This window comes from Lontra canadensis, unplaced genomic scaffold (assembly GCF_010015895.1).
Source record: "Lontra canadensis isolate GAN:19392208 unplaced genomic scaffold, GSC_riverotter_1.0 scaffold41, whole genome shotgun sequence".
In the NCBI taxonomy this organism is placed as follows: domain Eukaryota; kingdom Metazoa; phylum Chordata; class Mammalia; order Carnivora; family Mustelidae; genus Lontra; species Lontra canadensis.
Genome location: NW_022631035.1, coordinates 10,023,003 through 10,050,951, shown reverse-complemented (window position 1 = coordinate 10,050,951; position 27,949 = coordinate 10,023,003). Strand labels below are relative to the sequence as shown.

Sequence of the window (27,949 nt, the reverse complement as noted above, 5' to 3'; positions counted from 1 at the left end):
TGTAGAGATTCTAATTCTGTATCTGTTTCATTATATAACAGGTGTAAGACTCAGTGAAAAGTTTCAAGGAGTTGTCATTTAGTGGTGTTTGTTTTTTTGCTCTGTGACTGATGCAAAAGTCTTAGGAATTTATTCAAACAAATAAGCAGGTGAAATAGGCAGAGTGGACCTTATCAGAGTAATATGAGCTATGATATGCTCTCTGGCCAACTGGGTTCATACCCTGGGGCCTTTATTGACCGGACATAAGGCCTTGAGCAGATAATATAAGATGCCTGTGCCTTCCTCACCTTACCCCATGGTTAAGTGAGAAAAATAAATGATTTAATACATCAAAAGCCTAAAACAGTCTCTGCTACTAGTATGCACTGAATAAATATTTCTTACTGCTTTTATTTAGGTTCTAATCATTATTGCTTTGGTAAAAATAGGTACTTGGAAATTTCAAAAAATTGCAGAAAAAATTTCAGAAAAACAGAGCAATGTTAAATGCTACTTACACAGAATTTAACATGCTGCTGTAGATATCATCTTAATTAAATTGTTTCATTTTAAATGATACCAATTTACATGAATATATTTCTTTCACATTTTGTCCAAATCACCCACTTTAGGAAATTCTAAATTCGTTATTAAAATAATTCATTGTGGGGCGCCTGAATGATTTGGTCAATTGAGCAACCACCTCTTGATTTCAGCTCAGGTCCTGTTCTTGGGGGGTCAGGGGATCAAGCCCCACCTTGGGCTCTGCGTTCAGTGGGGTGTTTGCTTAAGATTCTCTCTCTCCTTTCCCTCTGCCCCTCCCCGTGCTCATGCACGCATGTGTTTTCTCTCTCTCTCTCTCAAATAAGTAAATAAATATTAAAAGATATCATTCGTTGGAGTGTCGTGCATTGTCTTCTGAAAATGCTGAACTGGATTGTTCCTTGAAGAAACACATTCAAGTCGAGTCTTTCCTTGGCTCTTTCCTTTTTCTTCCACTTCTTATAAAGTACATTCTGGAAGGCTGAGAACATATTAAGAGGCACAGAGCCCTTTAGGATTTAAACAGAGAAGAAATGAAGAAATGGATGGGGGAGGGAGGCAGGCAGAGAGGAAGGGAAGACGGAAGGGCTTGGGAAAGAAAGGAAAGGAGGGAAGAAGGAAGGAGAGAAAGATGGAAGGCAAGAAGGGATGGAGGAAAGCAGTCTGGCTGGCAGGGGAAACAGTTGAACAGAGACTTATTTCAGGAGTCAAAGTTGTAGTTCTCATTACAGCATGAAGCATTTTGATGTGTGGTTTGAGGGACTCGGGGGGTGAATTTTATCTTTACAAAAGCAAAAATCCCGTTTGCATAAGCCAAGGAATCCCATTTCAGTTATATTCCCTTTGGAATTTCAAAAGCTCTCGAGTTCTCACTCCTTCAATTACAAACATCAGTTCAATGAGGTTTTTTATCGGCACGGAAGAAGTTAAAGGACATGTGACTCCAGTAGACAAAACAAGAAGATATACAGACTCACTGGAAACGTCTAGATTTTGAAAAGTACCTGATGTGGAAAAAAATTGAAAGGGACATCGGAATGGAAAATTCCTTTGCTGGCTTCCTGTTTCTCTTTCCTGCTAAGGTGGGATTAGTTACCAGCTGTCAAATGAAATATCACTTTTAATTCTTATTTTGCGGGGAAGGAAAGCATTAGAAAAAAAAAATGTCTTGGAAGGGAATGAGGCAACAAGAACCTTCCTTTCTATAATTCATTCCTGAAGTTTGACAAGAGGACAAAAGGGCCCAAGGAGAGAAGGACAGGATTCTGCCTCCAGCAGGAAAAATGAGGAAGAAGTGAAGTCACTATGCAGGTAAATGGGTCTCCTGCAAGAAATTCCCGATGAAGTCATCGGTGTGGTAAGGAAGTTAGTTAGGGGTATAGAGCTTGAAGTATTGAAGTATTCAGGTAATTACCTCCAGTCTTCCCTTGGACAGACAAAGACAGAACCAATAAGAGCTAAACTGTCTCTAAAATGAGGGTGTCTTTGGAAATCCAGTCAGCTGCCTTTGATGCCATTCTCACTGACTCAGAAGGCATGCCTCCTTGGGAGTGACAGCTTCTCAATACTTAAGCTCTTCTCCCACAGGATTAGGATTTACCTAATGTTTGGGTACACCTTCAAATGCTGCATCACACCTGTGGCATGCTTGACAGTTTATAAAGCTCTCTCCAGGCATGATTTCAGTTAATGCCCACCGCAGGGTATCAACCATTCCCATAAATGTGGGTGGGACTGGAGTACTGGGAAGCCAGTGTACAGGCTCCCAAAGATGGGCTTGACTTTTATCTCCCGGAGGTCGGGAATTCCAAGGTTAGGAATGCATTCTGTTAACGTTAAGACAAGAGGTCCTCGGCCAACGTTAAAAAACAAGATTCAAAAGTGCTAATACAATTGGAATCTCAATTTGATCTTAAAAAAATAGGGGGAAAGCATGCAAATCATTTTACCGGAAGACACTGAGGTTTGTGATTCATCTTTATTGCTTTCTTTGCACCTTTACCCATATTACCTCCAATAAACATATAGAATTTTAATATCTGGAAGAGATTTTTAAAGGTATATTTTTTCCCCCTTCAGGAGGGATCATGCAGCTTTTAACCTGTTTGTGTGATTCACTACATCAGGCTTTTCTGATACAGTCCCCTTCATCATGTTTATTTAAATTATTTGTTGAATTATGGCACATCATCTTATATCCATTCTGGACTGGATTGCTTCTTAAGAAAGCAAATTCAAATTAACTCCCCCTGCCCTTTTTCCTCTGCTTCTTACGGTATATATTCTGAGGGGCTTGGAACAGAGTACATCACCCCTTCACGTGAAATGAGACACAACAAAGAAAAATCTGAGAGCTGGGATGATGAAGAGAAAACAAACAACAACAACAACACAAACGAAAATGCAGGCACCTTCTAGTAATTATGATGCTGGGTAGAGTATCTGGGCAGCAAGAGGGTCTTCTGTGTCACGACGGGTGGGAAATGGACAGGGAATGATAGGAAAGCTCATTAAGACATTGAACTAAAGAAAGGAGTCCAGAGGAGTTAAAAAAAAAAAAAGTGTTTGACTCCTACAAATATGGCATACTTGTTTAAGAAAAGCATTCATTGCTTATCGTCTACTGTGTCACATCTATCTGCTAGGTGCTTTGTTGAATTCAAAGATTTGTAAGACTTAGTCAATCCTTATCCACTAGTATTTAAAATTCAGTAAATGAAGGGCTCCTGGGTGGTTCAGTCGGTTAAGCATCTGCCTTCAGCTCAGGTCATGATCCTAGGGTCCTGGGCTGGAGCCCTCTGTTGGGCTCCCTGCTCAGCCAAGGAGCCTGCTTCTCCCTCTCCCTCTGCCCCTCCCCCCTGCTCACGTTCACGTGGTCTCTCTCAAATAAAAAAAAAAAGGAAAATCTTAAAACAAAATAAATGAATGAAATTCAGCAAATGAAATGAGATGTACAATAGAGAACTGTAATATATAAATTGAAAGGGACAGTGCGTTTAAAACATTTGTTCTTAAAATTATTTTTTAAATAAAGTACAAGTTGATGTTTACAGTAGGCAGAGAAGGAGTTAGTAAAAGGAAACTTGACGGAAAGATATTTTAGAAAGATGTTTCTCTTTATAGCCATTGTAGGTTTACAGTAAAATTGAGGGACGGTAGAATTTCCCATCTGGTCCCTGCCCCCACTCAAGCATAGCTCCTCCATTACTAACATCACTCATCAGAATGGTGCATTATTTTTGTTTTTTTGTTTTGTTTTGTTTTGTTTTTATCAAGAAGGAACCTACATGGACACATCATAATCACCCCATATCCACAGCTTAACTTAGGGTTCATTCTTGGTTTTGTATATTCTATGAGTTTGGATAAATGTATAATGACACGTATCCTTTGTTATAAAACCCTACAGAGTATTTTCATGACTGTAAAATTTCTCTGTGCTCTGCCTATTCCTTTGTTCATGCTACCCTCCCTCAAATCTTTCCACTGTCTCTGTAGTTTTGCCTTTTCCAGAATATTGTATAGTTGGAATCTTCTAGTATGTAGCCTTCTCAGATTGGCTTCTTTCACTTAGTAATATGCATTTAAGATTCCTCCGTGCTTTAACCACAACTTACTTATCCATTCACCAACTGAAGAACATCTTGGTTGGTTCCAGGTTTTGGCAACTGTGAATAGAGCTGCTGTCAATGCCAATGTGTAGGTTTTTGTGTGGGCAAAGTTTTTAACTCTTCTGGGTAAAGACCAAGGAGCATGATAGCTGGATTGTACGATAGAGAGATAAGATTTTAGATTATAGAGTTGATTTGTGAGTTAACCATGTATTAATCATTAATCATAAAGAAGAACTTTGTCATTGGAGAATAGTGAATCTTATGGGTTAGCTAATGTGGAGATTAGCAAACATTTTTCTGTAAAGGGCCAGATACTAAATATTTTAGTCTTTGAGGGCTACATAGCCTCTCTTGAGGCTCTGAGGGCCACTGGAGTCTACTATTGTATAGTGAAAGCAGCCATTGACAATATGCGAGTGGACAAGTGTGAGTGTATTCCAATAAAACTTTATTTGTAGAACCTGGAAATTTGAATATCATATAATTTACAAATGTCACAGAATCTTCTTCTTCTTTTTTTAATTGTGCCCCCACCATTTAAACATGTAAAAACTATTTTTAGCTCGAAGGGCTTCCAAAAACAGGAATCAGACTGAACAAAGAAAGAAAGTTTTCCAGAGACAGAGCTAGAGTGATTATTCCACACTTCTATGTAATAAATCGTCTCTTCGTGTAATCTATCTCCTTTAGGCCATTACAGAAATCGTTGAACAGCCATTAAGTACAAATTATTGAAAGAGAATTATTTATCACAAAGTTTTTATAGTTTATTATGAATTCTTTCATCATGTTGTTGCATGACAAATTGTAACACGAACTTGCCCCTTCGACTTGCCTTTGTGTCTCTTTCTGTTTCGGGGAGGATCATAGTTCACCAAAGTTGACCTTCAGTAAAGTTAATTTTCAGTTAAGGTGGATTTAGGAGGCATAGACATGCAACAGAAAAGCCAACCCAGATATCATTTTCATCTGGCTTTAGAAAGTGTTTTTCTACTTACATGTGAGTATGGGTGTGTCTGATGTTCTGGGAATTTACTTCAAACAAAGGAATGAAGCCACGCTGTGATTTTCTGACTCAGTGGGAGTTGGGAAACCATCCAATTTCTCTATCTTGCCTTCTGTCCTGTTCTTCTCTGCAGTCTTTTTTAGGCTGTGTTTAGATGTCTCATCTTCTCAGATCAATCCAAACACTCACCCAAACAAAGCTACCTTTCCTGAAATGGTCCTCCCAGAGCGGAGGGTGTTACGTGTGTGGCGGTGTTCTTGTAAAAATTCTTTCAGATGGAATGCTAACAAAGAGAGCTCAGCTTTCAAACAAGGAAGTAATCAAGCAGAGTAAGTGATAAAATACTCACTAAACCACCCAGTCAGACTTATTATGGATAAACCACAGTGTAAGTTGCCTTGATTAGTATGCACATGTCCCATTTTCCTGGTATTCAGACTTCTTTGCAGAAGAGGCAACTCTGTGTCCATCACCTTCTTAACATTTACTGGTAATGGAAAAGATAGCTCCCTTAGAGAATTCAGACTCTACTGCGTAGCAGGCTGAAAATCAGTGCTCCCATCAGAATGTCAAATCCTTAATGATAGCTGGCAGTTTGGAGACACTAATTATCTTCCTAAGGTAGGTCGTATTTATTATTATCCTCCTCATTTACAGATGAGGCAACTGGGATGCAGACAGCATGCATAGCTCCCCTTATCACAAACCTAGTGACAGCACTAAATGAAAATCATTATCTTGCTTCCTCAAGTGCTTGCGCTTTTAAAAATGGAAATGAAACCCCAAAACCCCAAAATGGCAACTGTGGTCAGAACACAGAAATGACCCCCTAAATTTGTAGGGCTTACCAAACTGGATGGAAGCTCCTTGATCTGGCTACCTGTGCTCTTGGGAGTAAAGAAATATATGAAACCCTTGCCTTCCAGTCTTCCTTTTGAGCTCTTCTGGGTACAGCTCCCCCAGGTTCTGAAGAGCTTGGGATTATTATTTCTTTCATTTCTTGTGGCTGCCTTTCACATTCTTCTGGACCTTTCTCTTGACTCTACCATTTTAAAGCCACCTCTTCACTTATTCGATTTTCTGACTTCTGGTCCACTAGCTGGACCATGTGACCACTCACCATTTCATGTCATCTCTTAGGACCTGTTGCTGGGGCAGAGTAGCGATCAGACTGCGTATCCTGGATGGGAACCACAGCCTGTGGTTTTTATTAATCATTTTTATTCTAAGCTCTGATCCTTGGGGTTCAGGGAGGGAGGAGCCTCCAGCTTCAATCTCTGCCTTCCATTTATCAGGGTTTATTCAAAGATGCTAGGCTAGTTCTTTGGAACTGTCCTGCACAGGGTGACTAATCATTAGAGGCATGGCAAATAAAGGAATGAATTATTGCTTAGTTATTTCTAGCTGTCCTGTCTCAGTTTTCATTGGCATTGGATCTCAGCCCTCACTGGCTGAGAGGTAGACAAAGAGTTCTGGAAAGAAGGATTTCTTTGCATTGGGTAGGAGCATTTCCATAGGTCACCTCTCAAAAACCCTGTTTATCCATATTTGTTGAACATATTTCTGGCCCAGGAAATCTTCCTCCTTTTTATCCCTGACCTGGTGAAAACTTAGTCAGGGTATGCCTGAATGCCCTTCATACTGTACCTCCTCCAGAGGGACGGGGCGGTGAGGTAACCTCTGTCTCAGCTGACCGGCTATCGCCTGCTTTATAAGATGCCAAGGGTTGCCTATGTAGATTTTCAGGTGGAACTGTAGGAACAAACCTGTGTCAATGGTTAACTCAGGTTCTTGGTGTCTGGAGTTTTTCTTTCCTTTATTATTAACTAAAGAACATTTTTACCACTGCTCAGTTGGGAGCACCCAGCTCATAGATCCTCTGTGGGGAGAGTGAATAAAGGTAAGCATTGCTCTATTTTTGTTATTATACAAAGTCATTCAGCCTGTGCTTTGTTCACGCTAGTTTCTGTCTAAGGGGCAGCAATGTCAATGTCAATGTTGAGTTAAAGACAACTGAGATAATTTAATTTCCTATGTAAGTGCTGTAAGCAGAGCGTCATATTCCTTGAGTTCTTTTGAAACTTTGGTCCAAGGTATTCTCAAATTTGTCTTTACAGAGTTTATTAAATAACTTTTACATGACATGATATATGTAAATATCTAAAAGTGACTTTATTGTATTCCATATTCAATACCATATGGAATATTCTGTAATTTCTTCTGAAAGCAAATTATTGCATCCTGTTTAAGTGTATACACATGTATGGAGATATAGCTTTAAGCATGTAAGTGTGCTTTTACACAACCCCTCAAAAAACTGCAAGAAAAATAGGTTAATTTTCCCTGAGAATTGTAAATAATGATATGAGAGGAAATAAAAATATGCACATCTATAGACTTATTTTAATATCCTTCTCTTTTCTCCAGTCTCCTGTGTGAGGCTTTTTTTTACTTTCAGGTAAGCTTTATGCCCCTTGAACTCATGACTGGGAGATCAAGAGTAGAATGCTCTGCTGACTGGACCAGCCAGGTCCCCAGTTCTAGACTAATTCTATCATAAATTAGAAGTAGAGAATTTCATTCTGTTGTGTTCACTTTAAATTTTCTACAGCTTTTTTTTTTTTTCCCCTTGTGCATTAAAATCTTAGGAATTTTGTTCTTGGGTATTTATTGAGACAAGTGTGGGCATGTTATCTGTGCTCTCTGGAAACTATGACTTCTCTATCTTTTCTAATTGAATTGTTTCTGTTGGCAGTGGGTATGGTTGGTAAACAAGAACTTTTCTGCAAACCAGGTGGATTTTGATCAGGTGCATTAAGCTCTTAGATGATCTTACTATCCTGAAAGTTCCTTAGGAAAATAGTCCTGAGGAGTATTTCTGCTGAGCATTAATGTTATAATTAGGCAAGAGTCAGAGCCTCAGGAAGAAACATTAGATTAATGTATCTTTGCCACTTTACTTTGGAAACTGTAGGCCAACTACTCTCTATGTCAGATCTTAACCAGTAAAATGACATGAGGAACCGAACCTACAGCTCTTTTGTAGAATGCCATTTAAGGAGTTCTTGAAATGAAGCTAAAAAGAAGTTTAAAAGTGAACAGGGTCCAGAGTTCATGTCCATTCAAATAGCAGAGCGAGAGAGAGTGATAGAGACAGAGACAAAGACAGAGAAGGAGGAAGACACAGTGAGGAACCGGAGGTAACTGGTAGATGTAACTCCTGCTTACAATTATTTTTAGAACATGAAAACTGTCATAAATCCAAGACATTAGTCTCATTCAAAACAAGACCATGACCACATTTGACATTGGAAGAAAAGACTTGAGTAGCATGCTATTTGAAATCACTTTCTTAAAAAAGTATATTTTGACTTGCAAGAGAACAAGAGTTTTCAAGGATTTTGGAAAACTATGTTTCTTCCATTTTATATACATATATATATATATATATATATATATATATTTATATATATGGTGAGTCCAAGTGAAGGCTTGGATATGAGTTAGTTGAAAATTAGGAATTGGCAAAAAGTATAGTTTTAGGGAAGAAGGTAGACATATAAAGAATATTTAGAGCAAATATTTAGTACCAAAGCAATTCATATATTTAGGTAAATCTTTTTTTTCAAATTTATAATACCCATCATCTGAACAAATTCCCCAGCTTTTGTCCCATATGAATTTATCCTCAAGTCTCCTATGTTATCTCCCTGTTCTAGGAACAGTGGCCTTGAACCTAAGTTTAGGAATAAAATGTGCGTGCTTTCCATTACCACACAATAGGCTTGATATAAAGGGCCAAGAGGAAATGCCCCCCAAAGATCTCTCATGTGTGGTCCTTGTGCATGGATGTGTCTGAGAACATGTAGGTCACCAGTATGCTCTTTCTATGAACCTATGAGTGATGTCTTGTTCATGGATATTGTTATTAACATACCTGGAACCAATCGTCACAGCTCTATAACCCAACATGACTGAAGACTTAGTCCTCAAGAATATACCTTGATTCTTTTTACCAAGGGAAGGCTGGCATTGCTCTTCTTCTACAATTACTTATGTCGCATTAGTAAAAGCAATTCCTCCAGCATGGAGGAAATTCCATTTGTTTTTGCCACTAATAGATTTTTTTTTTTTTTAATAATGGGAAAGAAGTTCATTTTCTTAGGAAGACAATGACCAACATTTTGTTTGTGGAAAAGCAAAGTTTGTGGAAAAAGCTTTTCTTTGCTTTTTTCTTTGCTTTTTAAAATTTGTTTTGTTTTTGTTTTATTTTGTTTTTACCATCATCGTCTTAGCTCCTTAACCCCTATAAGACACTGACATAGAGATAATGGATCATCCTGTCATTTCCCTGATTTAGCTGGTCCTGAACTTAGCAAGAAACATTTGTTTTTTCTGATTGATTCATTGATTGATTCTCTCAACAAATATTTATTAAGTGACAAGTCCTAAATCTTAAGGGTTGAATGGGAGATTGTTTAATGGGTGAAACCACTTTCTTTTGGAATTTGAGACTACTGAAGGAGGAAAAACAGATTATTTGACAATGCATAATATAGCATGTATTCAACAAATATTTATTGTCTGACTACTCTGTGCCAGACATTGATTGGACATAAACTGAAGAAAAAGACATATTGGTGAAAAGAAAAAGACAAAAATTCCTGGCATTATGAATCTTGCATTTTAGAGTAGATGTTGGAGGAGTCTATCAAGAAGTAAAATTAAAAGCATGTTAGCGGTGATAAGCACTATAGAGGAAAACATGATGGAAGGAGGAGTTACTGGAATTGGGGGCTGGAGGAGTGAGAGTATTGTATTCGTTATCTATTGCTGTGTAACAAATTTCCCCAAAACTGTGTCTGAGAGCAGCAATCGTTTGTCATCTCCAGTTTTCTGGGTCAGGAATCCAGGCTGTCTGGGTCCTCTGGATCACATGCTGCAGTCAAAGTGTCCACTGGGACTAACCATCTCAAGCCTTGCATGGGGGAAGTTTCTCTTCCAAGCTCCATCACATGGTACTTGGCAGGACTGGTTCCTTTGGGGCAGTTGGATGGGGTGGGGGGACTCAGTTCTCCACTAGTTGCTGGCGAGAGTCCTTCCGCAGTTCCTTGCCATGTGGGCTGTCCATAAAATATCTCAAAACATGGCAGCTGGTTTCCATTAGAGCAAGCAGCAAGTAAACAAGACAGAGACAGAGTCTTTTTCAAACCTAATCTTGAAAGTGATGTCCCCTCAGTTTGGCCAAATTCTATTCATTAGACATGAGTCACTTATTCCAGCCAATACTCAAGGGGAGGGATTTCACAAGAGTGTGAACACTAGGAAACAGGGATCTTAGGGAGCCATCTTCCAAGCTGCCTGTCATAGCTCTACATTTTTAAATAAGATTGTCAAAGGGAGCTTCATGAAGTAGTCGATATTTGATGGAAGACCTAGAGGTGGTGAGTCAGGAGTGAACAATATGGATACCTTGGAGAAGCATGGTTCAGGTAGATGGAATAGCTATGGCAAGGCTCTGAGTGTTCTTGGCATGTTTGAGAGATGGCAAGGGGATCCGTGTGGCTGAACCAAAGTTGAAAACGGAAGAGTAGTTGTAGATGAGGTCATGTGGATGTGCCATGATTTTTCCAGAATGTAGAGGATTCTGCAAACTGAATGTGTCAGAGATGTTTTTTTGGGAAGTTATGAAGGACCACAGGGAGGTATCCATTTAAATAGGTAGAAAGGGAGGAAGAGCATTGTAGATGGCAGGCAGGTAATGTGGATGAAGAAAATACAGAAAAGGGGATGAGGGTAAATGAAGACATGGCTCCTCTAGTTTGACCAATGGGGTAATAAAGAGGTATCTTAATATCAAGACTATGCTGAGGCCAATGACCTTCTCACCAAATGAGACTTGTAAGAAGAACACACATATCACCACAGAAACCAGGTCTTCTTTGGGCCATGCCAGCTGCTTCCAACAGATGGGGGCTACAAAGCAAAACTAGTTTTCTTGGGCAGTAAACAGTATTTGAAGGCTTTCTAGGAGGCTTTCTCCAAAAGCCTCTCTGCTGAGTTGTATGTGCTCTTCTCTCAGCTTTGAGCAAATAATGACCAGTAGGTCATCCTTCAAGTGGTCCCTTTGTTGGAAACCATAAGAATAATAGCTCTGAACAAATAGTCCTTCTGAGATGCATTTTGTCTTACTGCATACAGTCTTCTGTATCAAAAATACTACAGATTGGGTGGCTTAAACAACAAATATTTATTTCTCACAGTCCTGAAAGTTCAACATTAGGATACCAGTATATTTAGTGTTTGGTGAGACCCCTTTCCTGGTTCACAGAGGATCACCTTCTCACTGGATCCTCACATGGCAGAAGAAGCAAGAGAGCTCTCTGGGGTCTTTTTTTATAAGAGCACCAATCCCATTCACAAGGGCTTTACCCTTACGACCTAATCACCTCTCCCAAAGCCCCACCTCCTAGTAACATTAAATTAGGAATTAAGACTCAATGTGTGAATTTGGGAGGACACAAACATTTGTTAGCTTTGAAATAAACTCAGGTTGTTTTTGGTTGAGGTTCTAGGTCTTTGGCGGGGGGTGGGGGGGAGATAATGGCAGGTCTACAGTCTGAAATGCAATGCATTTGCATTATGTAAAGACAGTTGTATCCTTCTTTCTCAGCTGGCCAGCCTCAGAGGACTTGGAGAAGAAATCTTCATCATCCTTTAAGCCCTATGCGCCCTGAACTTTGTGGTTTTAAAATGTAAGGAGTGGATGACTTTATTTTTTCAAAGCTGCTCTTGCATGAAAAAGATGGGATCAACTTTTCCTCCAAGGTTTTCTACTCTGAAACCAAGAATTCAGATGCAAAATGTACATCGCATTTTAAAGATGCTTTTCAATATTAAGTACATCTTTTTCCAGTTATTTTGGCCCCACATTCACTTTCTCTTCAAAATAGACCGGAAACTGCCCACAGATGCAGAGGAAATTGGGAGAAAAGTCAAACTGAGTAAAAAATAGCCCTAAAGTAGATTTACTTGACAATTCCAAATAAAGATGATTTTCACCTTAAATATGGTCCTGAAGTATCACCTCAATTCTTAATTTTGTTTTACTTACATATGTATAGTTTAAAAGACTTCAGATGCTTCCATGCTTCAGATTATATTGAATATGATTTGTTCTTTTGACTTAAAGTGAACATTCAACTATTTCAATTTTTTTAAAGAAAAAAGTATGTTTGAGGAAACATGACCAAAACCATTTTTATTATGATGAATTTTGATTTTTTGTTATATTCCATTTTAAATTAGAACCATGTTCCCAGGCAATCAATAATCTTTTATTCAATCTGGATACAAAGATAACAAAAACGTGGTCCCTGCCCTCAGTCTGGCAGAAAAAGGCAGGTCTGTACGTCATTAAGGGCGATTCAGTGGCCTAGGACCGTGATAAAATAGGACTAGCACACCAGCCCACTGAACTTTTTTCAGGAAAGCAATAGGGGGATGGCCTTCTTTGGGGCCTGTGGGTGTTGTTCAGTGTTTGTTTTTAGAATTCAAAATGTTTAAACACTGAGATATTGTGTTTTTTTTTATGATTACTTTATTTGAGAGAGAAAACGAGCACACTCATGTGTGTGAGGGAGAATGGAGGGTCAGAGGGAGAGAATCTTCAAGCAGAATCAAAACCCAAGATTTGATCCCAATGAGATCACAACCAGAGCCAAAACCAAGAGTCAGATATTCAACCTACTGAGACACTCAGGTGCCCTGAGATACTGTTTTTACTATGAACTGTTTTACAACAAGATGCTTCAGTGCCTTACATTGGCCATCTTCTTCCCTTCATTTGATAATTATTCAGAGTTCTCCAAAGAACAAGAACCAATAGGATATACAGAGAAGGAGAGACAGAGAATGATTTATTCTAAAGAATCAGTCATGTGATTGTCAGGGAAGGAAGTCTGAAATCTGTAGGTTAGGAGGAAGGTTGGAAATTAAAGTAAGAGTTGATATTGTAGTCTTTTGGTTTTTTTAAAGATTTATTTATTTTATAAAGAGACTGAGAGTGGACACAAATGAGGGCAGGGTCAGAAGGAGAGGGAGAGAGAGAATCCTCAGGCAGACTCCCTGTTGAGGGCAGAGCCAGACAGGGTACTGGATCCCAGGACCGTGAGATCATGACCCATGACCCAAGCTGAAATCAAGAGTGGCTGCTTAATCGACCCCCCAGATGCCCCGATATTGTAGTCTTGAGTACAAAATTGGCTAGTTAGACCAGCAGGCAGGAAACTTAGGCAGAGTTTCTTATGTTGCAATCTTGAGGTAGGATTGCTTCTCCTTTGGAAACTTCAGTTTTGCTCTTAAAACTTTCAACTGCTTGGATGTGGGCCACATGCGTTTAGAGGATCATTTGCTTTTGCTGAAAGTGGACACATTGTAAGTGTTAATCACATCTATCAAATATCTTCACAAAACGTCCAGAATGATGATTGGCCAGACAACTGGACATCACAGCCCAGTCACATCACGTTGATACAAATTAACCATCACAGTGACAGAGGGCATTTTCACCCTGATTGTATTTTGTCATACAGACATTCTAAGTTTGAAGCTTCAATTTCTAGAAAAGAACTTAAGAACCACACTTTAATAGTTACTACATTTTTAATTCTGCAAAAGAGATATGCCTAAAAATGTGATCATTTGGGTAGAGAAGTAGCCATTAATTTAATACAGCCTTCTCACTGTTACAGCTTTTTACCATGCAATCTGGCCAAGGAAAAAGTCATTTCTCTTAATTAAGACAAAGAACAGGTTACTTTAAAAGACATCTATGGTCTGTCCTTCTTTTTTTTTTTTTAAGATTTTATTTATTTATTTGACAGAGATCACAAGTAGGCAGAGAGGAAGGCAAAGAAGGGGGGTGGGGGAAGCAGGCTCCCGGCTGAGCAGAGAACCCGATGCGGGGCTCAATCCCAGGACCCTGGGATCACGACCTGAGCCGAAGGCAGAGGCTTTAACCCAGTGAGCCACCCAGGCGCCCTCATGGTCTGTCCTTCTAATGGCATTGTCTCCTCTTCCATCACATGCTACACCATATTTTTCAGCTACTATATATTCTTTCCTATATTTGCCTGCAGTTTATTTTTCACATATAAGAGTCCGGTTTCCAAATGACTCTGTTCATGGTAGTAACACTGCCAGGATCTATGAGAAGCCAGAAGAAAAACATGGTATACATTTCAGAAGCATTAATTTAATTCCAGAATTAGGATTGAGAATAAGAAGAATTCAATAATTTAACTGATAAGTAGTGCAAAGAATTATTTTTGTAGTTCAGGTGTTTTTTTTTTTTAATATTTTATTTATTTATTTGACAGAGAGAGAGATCACAAGTAGGCAGAGAGGCAGGCAGAGACAGAGAGGAGGAGGAAGCAGGCTCCCTGCTGAGCAGAGAGCCCGATGCAGGGCTCGTTCCCAGGTCCCCGGGATCATGACCTGAGCCGAAGGCAGAGGCTTAACCCACTGAGCCACCCAGGCGCCCCATAGTTCAGGTATTTTGAGGTAAATATCTAGAATTCAAAATCAACACAGATTAAAAAAAAAAAAATCCTAAAACCAGGATATTTTGAGCTTCAGCCCAATTCTTTGTGTTATATTCTCAGATCTCCCTAGGATTTGGGGTAGGGATAACAGTAACATACTCATTTCTCTTGTTTTGTTTTGTTTTTTAGGTTTCTCATTTAATGGAAAATTTTGAGAAGTACTATTAAAGGATAATTTTTGTGAGACTAAATTCTTGGGTTAGGTTACTACTTGATTAGTTAGTTGGCTCTGCCCCAGAAAAATATCTACTCACCCACAAACTTGGCCAGTCTTTTCACGACTATGTACTCTTCACATCTCATGTGAGACTTTTCCAAACAATGGGTAATTCAGGACATTCTGTCTCTACTTTGGGAAAATAATCCAAAAGTAACCTCACAAAACAAGGCACCTAGCATAAAGCCGGACCACAAAAATTCTGCAGTCAGTCTCTGATTCGGGGCACCCCCTAGCAGGAAGCCAGCCCATCTAGTCAGTTGAACATGAGCAAAATAGCTCTGTCCAACTAGCACTTACCTGAAAGACACATTTGGCCATCTTTGATGACCTATTAAGTTATTAACTGACCTTCTAGAGTTCTGGTAATGTACTATTGAGTTCTATTTATAGATGGTAGAGTAAAATCCTTCCATGGACTTGCAAATAAAATTGAGAAGGTGTCAGGACATTAAAGACTATGAGCCATACACCAGGATCATCACAGCAAGAAGCCTGTTCCTGTTGTGTGTTTAGCTTGCCTTTTATTTGGGTCAGAATTGAGCCAACTTGTGGATGGTTAGATAACACTCAAGGAGAAAGTGGTGTGACTAATTTGAGCAAAGTTACACATATTTAAATTTAGGTTTTGTGGGAATAGAAAGTGGTTCCATTTCCTTATGACTAAAGTTTTATTTAACTGTGTTCGATAACAATATTGAGCTGATGATAAGATTGCGTCATTGGCATCAGGAATTGAAAAGCTAAAGAAACATTTGGAGAAAAATAACTAAGGAGAGCAAAATCACAAACCAGCAGACTTCAAGGAAACCCAACAGAAGCAAAATGTACTGTGCTTTACACTCACGGAAGTTAAGCATGATGGAGAAACCAGGACAATGTTTCCATGCATTATATTGCTATAGACAGATTATTTTGTGTGTTTCTTCTGCATGACTGCATCAAATCATTCCTGTTCTTGTTGTAAACAGTGGACACGACTTCTCCATTCGGCATGGAAATTGGTATTCATCTGCTGCAGCAGCTTATGAAACAGAAGCACGGGAGCACGGACTGAGCAGAACCAGGAGGTGAGTAGAAGTCCAGCGTTGTGTCCTGGAGACAAGAGCTGTTTAGAGTCACCATGCTTCTTTTTGTGTGGAAAGTAAGGGACTATACTAGTTATATACAAGTGAATTACCACAGTAATCACTATACCATTAGTATGGTATTGTGGACATGGTTTTTGTAGGCATCACAATCATAGCATTTGGTAACCCCCACTGCTATTCAATGGACAGAACATTGTCATCCTTTATACTTTTGTTTTTTGAATTGAACAAATGGCACCTTCATTCTTCCAACTCAGTGAGCAATGCTTCTGTCACTGGGCACTAGGTTTATAAGGATAAATTTTTCAGTTGCTTACCATTGAGAAAGTCAAAACTTAGCAAAGGAAGACACAGGCAGAAAAACCAGCTGTGCCTGGGGAATTGAGGGAACCTGGAAGAAAGAAGAAATGTCTTCCTGATTTATGAAGAACCTGACATGTTCAGAAGAATGTGAGAAGCTCTGAGTGGTTGACACATAGAATTTTCAGGGTGACAGATGCATGTGAAGTGAAGGAAGACAACAAATGAAAACCAGTGAAAATGAGCTGGAAGCTACCAGGATAAAACGGAGCTCATGTCCATCTCTCACCTTGAGATGAGATGCTTAAGCCTCCAATTAGATAATGAGGGTAGCCAGCAAGAAAAGCTGGTACCTGCCATCACGTAAACAGGAGCCATAGAAGCTGAACGAAGAGAGCTACAGAAACTGTGGGTTGACCTGCTGTCCGTACCAATCACACAAGGCAGATGATCAGTGACAACCTCTGTGAATGACCACAGAGCCTCATGCCCTATGCCAACTTTCTGCTATAAAAAGAATATGGTTCTTGCTTCCCTTTCATCTTACAAATCTCATCCAAAACATCTCCCAGGGGGTCCAGGCCAATATGGAACTATGACAGGAATGGCATTCTGGAACATGTGGTCCCAGGTTAGCTAAATCCATACAGTCTAAATCTGCCACTCCTGATATTTGCCATTCAGAATATAAAACAAATGATGGAGACATAGTTCCTGCCTCCAAAGAACCATCCCTGTGGCAGAAGAGAGTCTTAATTCACTCTGGTATATGTTGAAATAGCACTGATTTGTCCCTTTTACCAGCAAGAAGTGAGACTCATGCACATGAATGAGCTTTGGAAGTGTTAAAGGTTTAATGGCTTTTCAGAGTCTCACTTTGGTTATGTGATTACCTCTACACTTGAAACTGAACACTGGGAATAAAGTCATTCTAGGTATTTTAGTAAGCTTAGAGCCCCTCGTCTTCGTCTTACTTCACTTGAGTAGTGCGGTGGTGCTGAATGGATAGCAACCAAACTTCTGCATTCACCCAGTCCTTTCATTCATGAGATGGTACCTGTTCATTGAAGTCACCAGCTATTTCCCCACAGGGACAAGATTTGTCCTGGCTCAGCATAACTTAGCCCTCTTTTAAGCTGAGAAAATGGGACACAATAAGCCGATAACTAAGTTCCTCCACTGTTAATTTAAAAAAAAAAAAGCATTGAAGAAAAAGCATTGAAGATATCCTCAAAATGTTGTGTCAGATCTGTCCTGGGAAAACTCCTTTTTTTTTTTTTTTAGTTTCTCTCTCCCTCTCTCTCTCTTTTTTTTTTTTTTTTTTTCATTTTACTTATTTATTTGACAGACAGAGATCACAAGTAGGCAGAGAAGCAGGCAGAGAGAGACGGGGAAGCAGGTTCCCTGCTGAGCAGAGAGCCCGATGCGGGGCTCGATCCCAGGACACTGGGATCATGACCTGAGCTGAAGGCAGAGGCTTAACCCACTGAGCCACCGAGGTGCCCCAGAAAACTCCTTTTTAATCAGCACAGTCTTGCGTAGCTTGTCTCTGCTCTCTCTTTATTAGACCGTACTTGACCCACCCTTTCAACTCAGCCCTCTGTCTCATTTTCTCTCCCTTGGAAGCTGTCTTGGTAGGCAGATTTTGCATCTTTCAGAGTCTTCACATTTTCTGTATCTCAGGGGTAGTGTCACAATGATGACGTGGCCTCACTGTGTCCACAACCTAAACGTTGTGTTACCAGTCATGAATAGAAGATATTTTTGCTCCATCTTCCATGAATGAGAGGACACCACATGGTGAAACTTCTGAGATGTTTCCCCTACCGGTAACAAAGGAACATGTGTCCCTTGACTGCAGAAATAATATTTTCAATTTACTGATCAATTTTTGTTTAACAACGACATGCTTGTCCCATGGGAAGTGCTTCACAGATATTAACCCTTCCATTTCCACAATGAATTTCATTTTTACAGATGAGGAAGCAGGCACAAAGTGGCCAAGCAATGTTTTGAAGATCACACAGCTTGTAAAGGGCACAGCTGATTTTGGACCCGTCTTTGTCCCTAGTATCCGATTTGAGCAACTAATCTGTGCCCTCTATGGAAACTCAGTTTTTCTGTACATTCATAGCCACGTGATTATTAAGAATGCTAAATGACATTCACACATAAGTTAGAGTATATACCCAGCATTCAAGAAACGTTTGTACACAACACAAAGGGGAAGCATGAGAAATGCATAAGCATTGAAATGATAAAATAGTGTGAAACCGTACCAGTGGGACCCTGCTCTCTACTCTGTAATTACTGATTTCTTTAAAGTATTCTAGTTTGCATGCTAGGCATTAAATTGGTTGTCCTCTGTCAAGCCACTTAAAAGATAAAAACAAGCCAATCAGAGACAGAAAAGAAGACATCTGCACTCTATTTAAGGGCAGAACCCCGGCCACACAAATACAGGGCTTTGCCATTTTCACCAAAAGTGAGTAAACACAAACAGAAGTTTAACACCATAAATCAATAAGAATTTCACTCTGTTGAGCAAAGATAATATATAGTCTAAGGAAAGCAATATTTCATTGATGGGGGGAAATGCAATCATTCTTCGCGGTCCCAATGACATATGAAAGTCTGTTGGCTTTAATATCAAATATTGAACTAAGATCGAATAAGCCATCTGTTTGAGGGAAAAGACAGAGACAAAAGCAGAGCCCAAAGGGTCTTGAGAGATTTCTCAGTTTAGAGCAAAGTCTCTCCTTTATTAATCTAATATAAAATAGCCCTTTTTCTTTGTGCTAGTAAATATTAATTTTGCTAGAAATTACTGCTCTTGATATGCAAATATTTATGATGAGAATTTTCATGGAGTAGGAAGAAGAAATCTTAGTTTTTACTCTTGTATTAACACTCAGTGAAGATTAACAGTGATGAAATCATTTATTGGGAGCAAATCCTGTGTTTCATTGGTTTGGCCATGTGTTACAAATGAAGTCAAATGCATAGTTTCAGAAAAAGCATCAGACAAAAGCCAACGATCAATGTAGTAAAATTGTATTTTTTAAATAAAATATTCTCAGGAGTCTTTTTTGTTGTTGTTGTTAAGATTTTTATTTACTTATTTGACAGAGAGAGAGACAGTGAGAGAGGGAACACAAACGGGGAGTGGTGAGGGAGAAGCGGGCTTCCCACTGAGCAGGGAGCCCCATATCGGGGCTGGGATCATGACCTGAGCCAAAGGCAGATGCTTAATGACTGAGCCACGCAGGTGCCCCAAATATTTTCAGTATTCTATGAAATAAAGAAAACCATATTTCCCAAGAAAGCTGCTAACATAAATTTTTACTCTTCAAAAATAGTTACATCAGACAATAAGATGCAATTATTTATGTAACTATATTTATAAATTTATATTAAATGTATATAGGTTTATTAAAAATTTTATATAAATATTTATATACTATATAAACATAATAATCAAATAATAATTACATGATTATTAATCATTTTCAGTATTCATCATAAGGCCATCTCTTAAAGAAATAATGATGTTTACTTTTCAAGTTGAAAAAAAAAATTAGAAAAAATTTGGCAGTTGCCCTACCCTTAAAGCCGTTAGTGCATTCATCCTTAAGATCACTGAGCTCCTGAAGCTTCCAATAAACTTTTCTGTTGTGTTTGGCATTTCCTTTTACGTAGTCTCAGCTTTTAAACTAAAGACCAGATCATTCACAGGCATGTTTTTGTTTTTCTTGTTTGGTTCACCTTTATTCCCTTTTTTTCTTTTTTTTTTCTGGATTCCTAATGAATATCATAAAACAACACTTGTGGTCGCATTTCAAAGCTTAGAAAATGCTTTGACAGCAAAGATCATGTTTTGTCTTCAGAACACCTTGGCAAGAGTACTGGGAATACTGGAAAATTCTTCGCATAGTGATGGAAATAGTAAGGATCAGACAAATTAAGCAATGGGCCTGTACAGGGCCAGCAGGGGAACTCAGCCTCCTGGGTTTGCCTCTAGATCCATTTCTCTTTCATGTACCCATGCTTCCTCACCTCTTCTATCTCCGCGCTGGAGAAATCTTAGGAGGCTAGCAGGTGTCTCGTCGGGTATCAGTTTGCATTTCTGTATCAGACTGACCTGGGGTTTAATCTAAACTCTGCCACATGTGACCTGTGGTGGTTCTCCAAGTGTGGTCTGGGACTAGCAGCTTCAGAATTGCCTGGGAACTTATGCAAAATGCAGATTCTCAGGATCCACCTCAGACCCAGCAAAGAAGCATCCCTGGGGCTGGAGTCCAGCATCTCTCTTCCTCACCATCCCTTCAAGTGATTCTGATCAATACAAAGTTTTGAAAACCACGGGTCTAGACCAAGGCATATCACCACTGCAGAAGTTCTGTCTTGTCTTCCAGCTGGGTCCACGGTAGCTCTTATAAATGTCACACAGCCCACGGTAGACAGACACTTGAGAAACGTTGACATTCCCAAGGAACTGAATTTTATTGAAAGAGTTAATTCCAGCTCATTCCATAAATGTGGGAACAGAAGTGAAGTGATCACTCTTCTTGAACGCAGCACTTTTCTCCAAACCTGGAGTTCAGAGAAATAGTCGTCGTTAACTATTTCTAACTTGTGGGTAAACGATGGTATACTTTGGCTATGTCCAAAGTAGTCAGTAGCTGCCATTGAAAGGAAATCAAGGAAGCCAAGTGATTTTTAGTTAAAAATCAGGTAGGGGCAGGGCCTGTCTTTGTCACTGTCATTTTATTTGATTTTTGTTTGTGTGATTCTGGCAATTGTTCATGATAGCTTTGTCCAATGGCCAAATGTCATCCCATGGCTTGAATTACTTAAAATTTATATATCTGGGGGCACCTGGGTGGTTTAGGCAATTAAGCATCTGACTCTTGACTTTGGCTCAGGTCATGATCTCAGGGTTGTGAGATCAAGCCCTGCACTCTGCATTTGTTGGGGAATCTCCTTGAGATTCTCTCTTTTCCCGTCCTGCAATTCAGCTCATGCTCCTTTGTCCTGTTTTATATATATATACACACACATACACACATACATAAACATATATGTGTATATATATAATGTGTATATGTATATTATGTATGTATATATATACACACATAATTTTAAAACTCTTAATTTAAAAAAAATCTAAAAATTTAATTTTGAAACTCAATGAAAACATTTTTTAGCCTATGTTCACCCAAATATATGAAAATTGGTCTTGGGTAGGCTTATGGAGTATGTAGATACGGGCCAGTAAATTCAGTCAATTTCTCTTTGATTTCCCTCTTTGTCCTCTTCCTGGACCTTTTAAAGTAGAGAATACCTGTTAAATACATGTCCCATGTTCCAGGTACTATGTTGTATGCTCGGGGCTTATGGGGAAGCCAGGTAGGAGGTGTTCTTGAAATTCTGGTGCTCAAGCCACATCAACTGGCCACCCAAGTTCTTGGTTTTAGATGGAATTAAGAGTCTCACATAATTTGTACGTGGGTCTTCACTACCAGGAAGGGGGCAGGAGTTACCTGCTTTCAACTTAAGTTCCTGAAGTTTGAAGAGAAACAACCACCCGAAGCCATGGTTTTTTTGGTCACTTATTTTTCTCCATAGTTCCCAAAGGTGGGATTCCTGACTTGGGCAGGGGGAGGGGGGGCAGGCAGTGAGAAAAACAAAAACCCCAAAAACCTTAAAAGCCTTTCTGTTCCTAAAGCGTGACACTACAGGGTTTCTGTCACTGCGGCAGTCTGTCATCCGAGGTCACGCTAATTAAGTAGCTTACCTCACTGGGAAGAAGGGGAAATATTTAGGTATAAACTAGACTTTACAAGTGCAGGTAACATTATTTCAGAAGGTTTTCCCTATCTCTGTTTACCAACGCTGCATGTCGACAAAAAGATTAAAAGCTAGTTACTCCAGTATTTACAGAGAACACAGGGCTCTGACTGACTTTGCTCAGAATCTCCAGTTACATCACCCTGAAATGCTCTGCCAGCCTTCCCTGTCCTTGTGGTAACTGCTCCCATTGCTGGGTCCAGCCCGGATGCGCTGGCACTTACGCAAGGACATCTTGGAGGGAAACCGGTGGTGGCCACGTCTGTTCGGCCTCAGCTATCACCTTGCCCTGCAAAAAAAAAAAAAAAAAAAGCTACTCAGTCATTTGCTCAGCATTTATATTTTTAGGCTCCTCCTTGGATTTAATCACTTAGGTATTTCCCTGTCCAAGCATTTGTGCTGGTAAAACGGGGCCACGCAATTCAGACAGAACCTGTATGTCTCTACTCCTGTCTGAAGGGTCAGCCGTGGAAAGGCTGATCACAGGGATTCTGTAGTTGAAAGGAGTCATTGTTCGGGGGTTTTTTGTGTTTCCCTTGAAAGAAAATTCTGAGGCTTGAGAGCTCTAAGATAAGGGGGAAAGTCTACCTAAAAACACTGTGTGCCTTCTCACCGACCTTTCACTGGGAGAGAACAGATCATCTTTGTTACACTTTGGCTGGTTGAAAATGCACACATTATATGGGCAATTGAGGTTAATGAAAACACTCCGACGTCATTTTCCCAGGTCCTTTCCTTTTCTGGGCTGAATTATGGACCTAATTTAGGTACACAGTCCTACTTACAGATCGAGTTAAATTCACTGGGAGCATTTAGCATATTCATAAGGTTAAAGACACTTAAAAGTCTGTGACTGTCATTTTGAATTATCAAATTCTATAATCTCTCTCCAATAAGCTGTGATTCATCCACTTAGGTAACCAAGAATGTGTATGGTATAATTTTGCAAAGTTGGTCAAACACAACACCTGAATAATGGAAGGGTCATCCATTCCTCATTGCCTGCATTTTCAGAAACATGACCAAAACCTTGTTCAGAAATACCTTTTCCTAGAGAAAAAGAACGTGCAGGAGCAGGTGCGGGGAGGGGCAGAGGGAGAGGGAGAGAGAATCCCAGGCTGACTCCCCGGTGAGCGCAGAGCCTGACACAGGGCTCCATCCCATGACCCTGAGATCATGACTTGAGCCAAAATCAAGAGTCAGATACTTAACCACTGAGCCACTCAGGCACCCTCAGAAATGTTCTTTAAGAGATATATGGCTAATGGGGCACATGGGTGGCTCAGTGGGTTAAGCCTCTGCCTTTGGCTCGGGTCATGATCTCAGGGTCCTGGGGTCCAGCCTGGTGTTTGGCTCCCTGCTCGGTGGGGAGCCTGCTTCCCCCTCTCTCTCTGCCTGCCTCTCTGCCTGCTTGTGATCTCTGTCTGTCAAATAAATAAATAAAATCTTAAAAAAACAATTAAAGAGATATATGGCTACTAAAAAAAGAAAAAAAAACATTCAAAGTCCTTATCCAAGCAGATTAAAGCTTTGCCATTTGGGGCCCAACATAATGTTTTTCTGTTCTCGGCGACTACTTCTCTTTTATGAATCCAGGTTTCTCGCTTATAAAAATGCTGTGTCCTGTGCTCCCATCTGGAGAACTTAAGTCCTCTCCTATTTGACTCTTTCTTATCCCGGCATGTTTCTCAAACTTCTAGACAAATCCACCTTTTGCATGACACCTTACACATGAATTTGAATTGAACCAACCAGGATCCTGCCCTCCTTTAACTGTTTCCTCTTCTACTCACTTGACCTTCATCCATGACCCTGTTCCACTCCTTGGACGGTCAACCAAAGCAAGACTGAAATGAGACTACAATTCAAGTCGTCATTTTCCGTTTCTTACATCTTGTCTTCTAAATAGCTTGCGAACTTCTTGTGGACAGGCACGATGCCTTAGAAATCATACATTGGCCAACAACCTGTTACCTACTTCGAATCGAGGAAGCAGGAAAAGGCCTAGCAAATAGCACTTACTCATTTGAGGCAAAGAATAGAAAAGTTAGGCTTAGACAGGATACAGAATAGAATTTGCTCCTTGATAGGATACACTGTAAACAAGTTACATTAAGTTAGTTATTTTATTTGGAGCCTTCCTTCCCCGAGGAACCTCACTCTATCCCCCCAACACACATGCACACACACCCCTCTTTTTGATATTCTGATTTTATCTTTCTCTTGGTTGCTGGCCTGGTTCTTTGTTATATTACTCCAGGTGGGTTTTCATTTTCTTGCTGTTGCCCACACAGGGCTTTCTTTGTAAGACACAGAAGGGCCTTTTTGCTTGATTTTAGCCTATACTCTCAAATCATCCTGATCGATCCCATGAAGAGACACTACTCTCTTCTTTTACTTTCTCATATAATATTTACATTTAATTTGTACAGGTCTGGGTGCACAGACCTGTACAATGAATAATGTTAATACGTAAAGTACTCTGGGGGCCTGGGTGAGGGTTCATCTGAGGCAGTTGGGGGAGGACGGGTCACTTGTACTGTTTAAGCAGAGCCTCATTCAGAGGCCAGGAAAACAGGCGTTCTACACTACTAAAAAATCTAAAATTTGGTCTGTCTCATAAATAACAGAATGCTAATGTAACTATTTAAAAGCACACTTAGGTGAAACCCAGCAGGCTACTCCTATTGTGGATTTAGTTTTTATTGTTTTAGGAGTCTCCGTTTTCATATAGAATCAAAATTACTTAAATAATGTCTTCCCAAAATGTGCTTGCTCCCTTTAGCCTGTCTGTTCAAAATTATGAAATCAACTGTATAAGCAGACTCAACCCCGCCTCCCCACCCCAGGAAATAGATCTCTTGATGGCAGGTAAAGTTGAAGAGCAACTTTTTAAGATTTCCATCTCCTCTTGGGAATGTGATATGTCACAACCAGAGAGTTGAGCTCAGTATCTAAACAAACTTGGACCTTGGCTTTCCGTGGGGCAGCTGGTTTTATGGTTGGAAATAACAGAATTATTTACTAGTCCATAGATGCAAAGGTAGTAGAAGATCCCTCAGAGACAACGGAGCAGATGGGAGAAAATTCTAGAAGGTGTGAAATCACCTTTCAAATGCAAGTATGGGTCTTGTATTAGTTTCTTCAGGCTGCTGTAAATGGGTGGTTTAAAACAGAAATGTCTTCTCTCACAGTTTGGGAAGCCCACAGTCTGAAATCGAGGTTACTCTCCCACCACAGCCTCTGGGGGAGGATCCTGTTTCCCTCTTCATCTTCTGGTAGCCCAAGGCTCCTTGCTTGTGGCAATGGCTTGCCAACCTCTACCTCTGTCTTCACCTGTTACTCTTCTCTCTGGGTGGACGACACCAGTCATACTGGTCGAGGACCTAAACTAATAACCTCCTTTTAACTTGATTACATCTGCGAAGACCCTATTTCCAAATAAGGTCACAGTCCCAGGTGCCAGAGGTGAGGACTTCAAAATGTCTTTCTGGGAGGACTCAGTCCAACCCATACCAGACAAGGATGGCAGAAAAAGGAGAGACTCCATGCTTTCCTCAGAAACACGCTGAAAACACACTGACATGAAGGATGACCTTCCTTTCCTTCTCTTGCCATTCTTTCTGTTATCGTGCCTTTTATTTCTGTCAGCCATTATAAAATGGTTAGAGAATATTAGATAGAAGCATTTATTTTTCCACTTATTGTTTTGAATCTTTCACTTCTTGAAGGGGCACTGCCTGACTGCTCTTTTGTAATTTGCTGTGATGATGAAAATTTGAATTTTTGTCAGTAAGCAGGCCACCTTAATGCTGGTGATGAACAAAATGGCAGAAGGTATCTCATAGAGAGGAAAAGAAAGGCCAAATGAAGAGGGAAAATAAAAGGAACAAACCACTGTAGATTGAGGAAAGATGAAAGACATGAAGGATTCTCAGAAATGGTTACCCTATAAACATGGAGAAAATAAGGATTTGGGTATTGACGCAAGAACTCATGACTCAGATTTTCTTCCATCATTTCTCTTGTGCCCCAGACGGCCGTGTGTTCTGAAGCTTCCTCTATATTTTCCAGATTTCCTAGCCTAAAGAGAAATAATAGTCACATTTGCATTTACTTAAGGCTTTGGAAAAAACAAAGTGAAAATAAAAGTAACATTCAAGTCATGTCTGCCTGGAATAACGGACTCAGCTCTTTTGGCCAAGCCTGTCTTTTGGTCTTTATTTTCAGGGCAGTAATTACAATATTTTCAAACAGTGGACGGTGTGTGGGGGGATGAGAATATCAAGTAAATCCTTCTGTGAAAGAAAGCATCAACAAGCTACAAAGACTGTTGATAGGTGAGTGTTGGCATTTGTGACTTTGAAAGAGTTGCAAAAATCAAAAGAACTCACATGGCTAACAATTAGGAAAAGTGTGTACTGACTGTATGAGCAGTCACCATCTAGACTGAAAGAAAGGGCTGGCAAAATGGTCAAGTCACCACACCCATCCAGTAGACTCTACTACCCAACGATGTAAGAAGCCACAGAAAAAGAGCTGGGAGAAAAGGTGGGGAAAGTGGTAAAATACGTCTACCTTCCTTTTTGTGCTAAAACAAATTTGATTCAGTAGATTTATCAAGGCTGAAATCTATTATACATTGTCCCCCTCCAACACCAAGGTTTAAAATAATTTTGGACTGTTAAAATAGAGTCACTTTTTTTTTTTTAAGATTTTATTTATTTATAATAAGTGAACACAAGCAGGGGGAGTGGGAGAGGGAGAAGCTGGCTTCCCACAGATCAGGGAACCCGATGCAGTGCTTGATCCCAGTACCTTGGGATCATGACCTGAGCCAAAGGCAGACACTAATGACTGAGCTACCCAGACATCCCTAGAGTCCCACTTTAAAGTAAAACAAAGTGGGTAAAATACCATGTGTCTAAGAACATGATGTATCCAACATGCTAGAGTTTACCAGTTCTGAGAGATGGCAGGAGATGTTGTCCTCAAGATTCTAAACTACAAGGTCATCCAATTTCTCCACAGAAAAACCATCATCATTGGGTATTTGTTACAATAGTTTTCATTAAGACGGAGGAGATTTAATTATAATTAAATCAACCCAGCATTAATATTTAGCTAATAGATAATTAGATTTCTAAGAAAGCCAAGCTGTCCTTAACAAAAAAAAAAAAAAAAAAAAAGTGATCAAATGCATTTTTGGGGGGTCCTATAATGGAGGAGTTTGAATACTTTATTTTGGGAATTTTAATCAGAAATGAAACGATTTACAAGTATTGGTGTGGAGGCTAGAGTTTCAAGAAGCTATATTTTGGTTAAAGTAGCTTGTCCCACCTTTCACGTACCACCATGTTGTGGTGCTTGTTTTGGAGACTGGGTATACAAATGGACAATGGCCGAGACCATGTATGATAATACAGCTGTGACCCATAGCCTTTGTAACAAATAGCCAGGTGACAAACCACCATCTTTGGAGCAGTGAGCCCCAAATGGTCTAGACTTGGTCATTGACTTCCAACATCCCAATCTTTCCCCTGACTTCTTAGAACCAAACCAGAGAAAACAAAACTTGCTTCCCAAACTAATTACAGAGAATGCCTTGCTTCTAGTTAACCTAATTCTAGCTTCCCATGTCAGTAACCTCTGATCATATCTTTATTTTCCATTTTCACTATAAAGCTTCCCTGATCTTTTGCCTCTCTTTGAGTCTCTGTCAAACACAAGAAATGATGGCT

At 39.8% G+C, this 27,949-nt stretch overlaps 1 protein-coding gene across 2 annotated transcripts in view; it reads left to right on the top strand.

Annotated features, from left to right (window-relative positions):
* The first annotated feature begins 15,938 nt into the window (after positions 1-15,938).
* KCNJ16 (potassium inwardly rectifying channel subfamily J member 16) overlaps positions 15,939-27,949 on the top strand; it is a 44,595-nt gene continuing 32,584 nt past the window's right edge. For both annotated transcript variants that reach the window (XM_032870739.1, XM_032870741.1), the window contains exon 1: positions 15,939-16,037. The gene's annotated coding sequence lies outside the window, so the exon portion shown is untranslated. The remainder of the gene's footprint in view (positions 16,038-27,949) is intronic.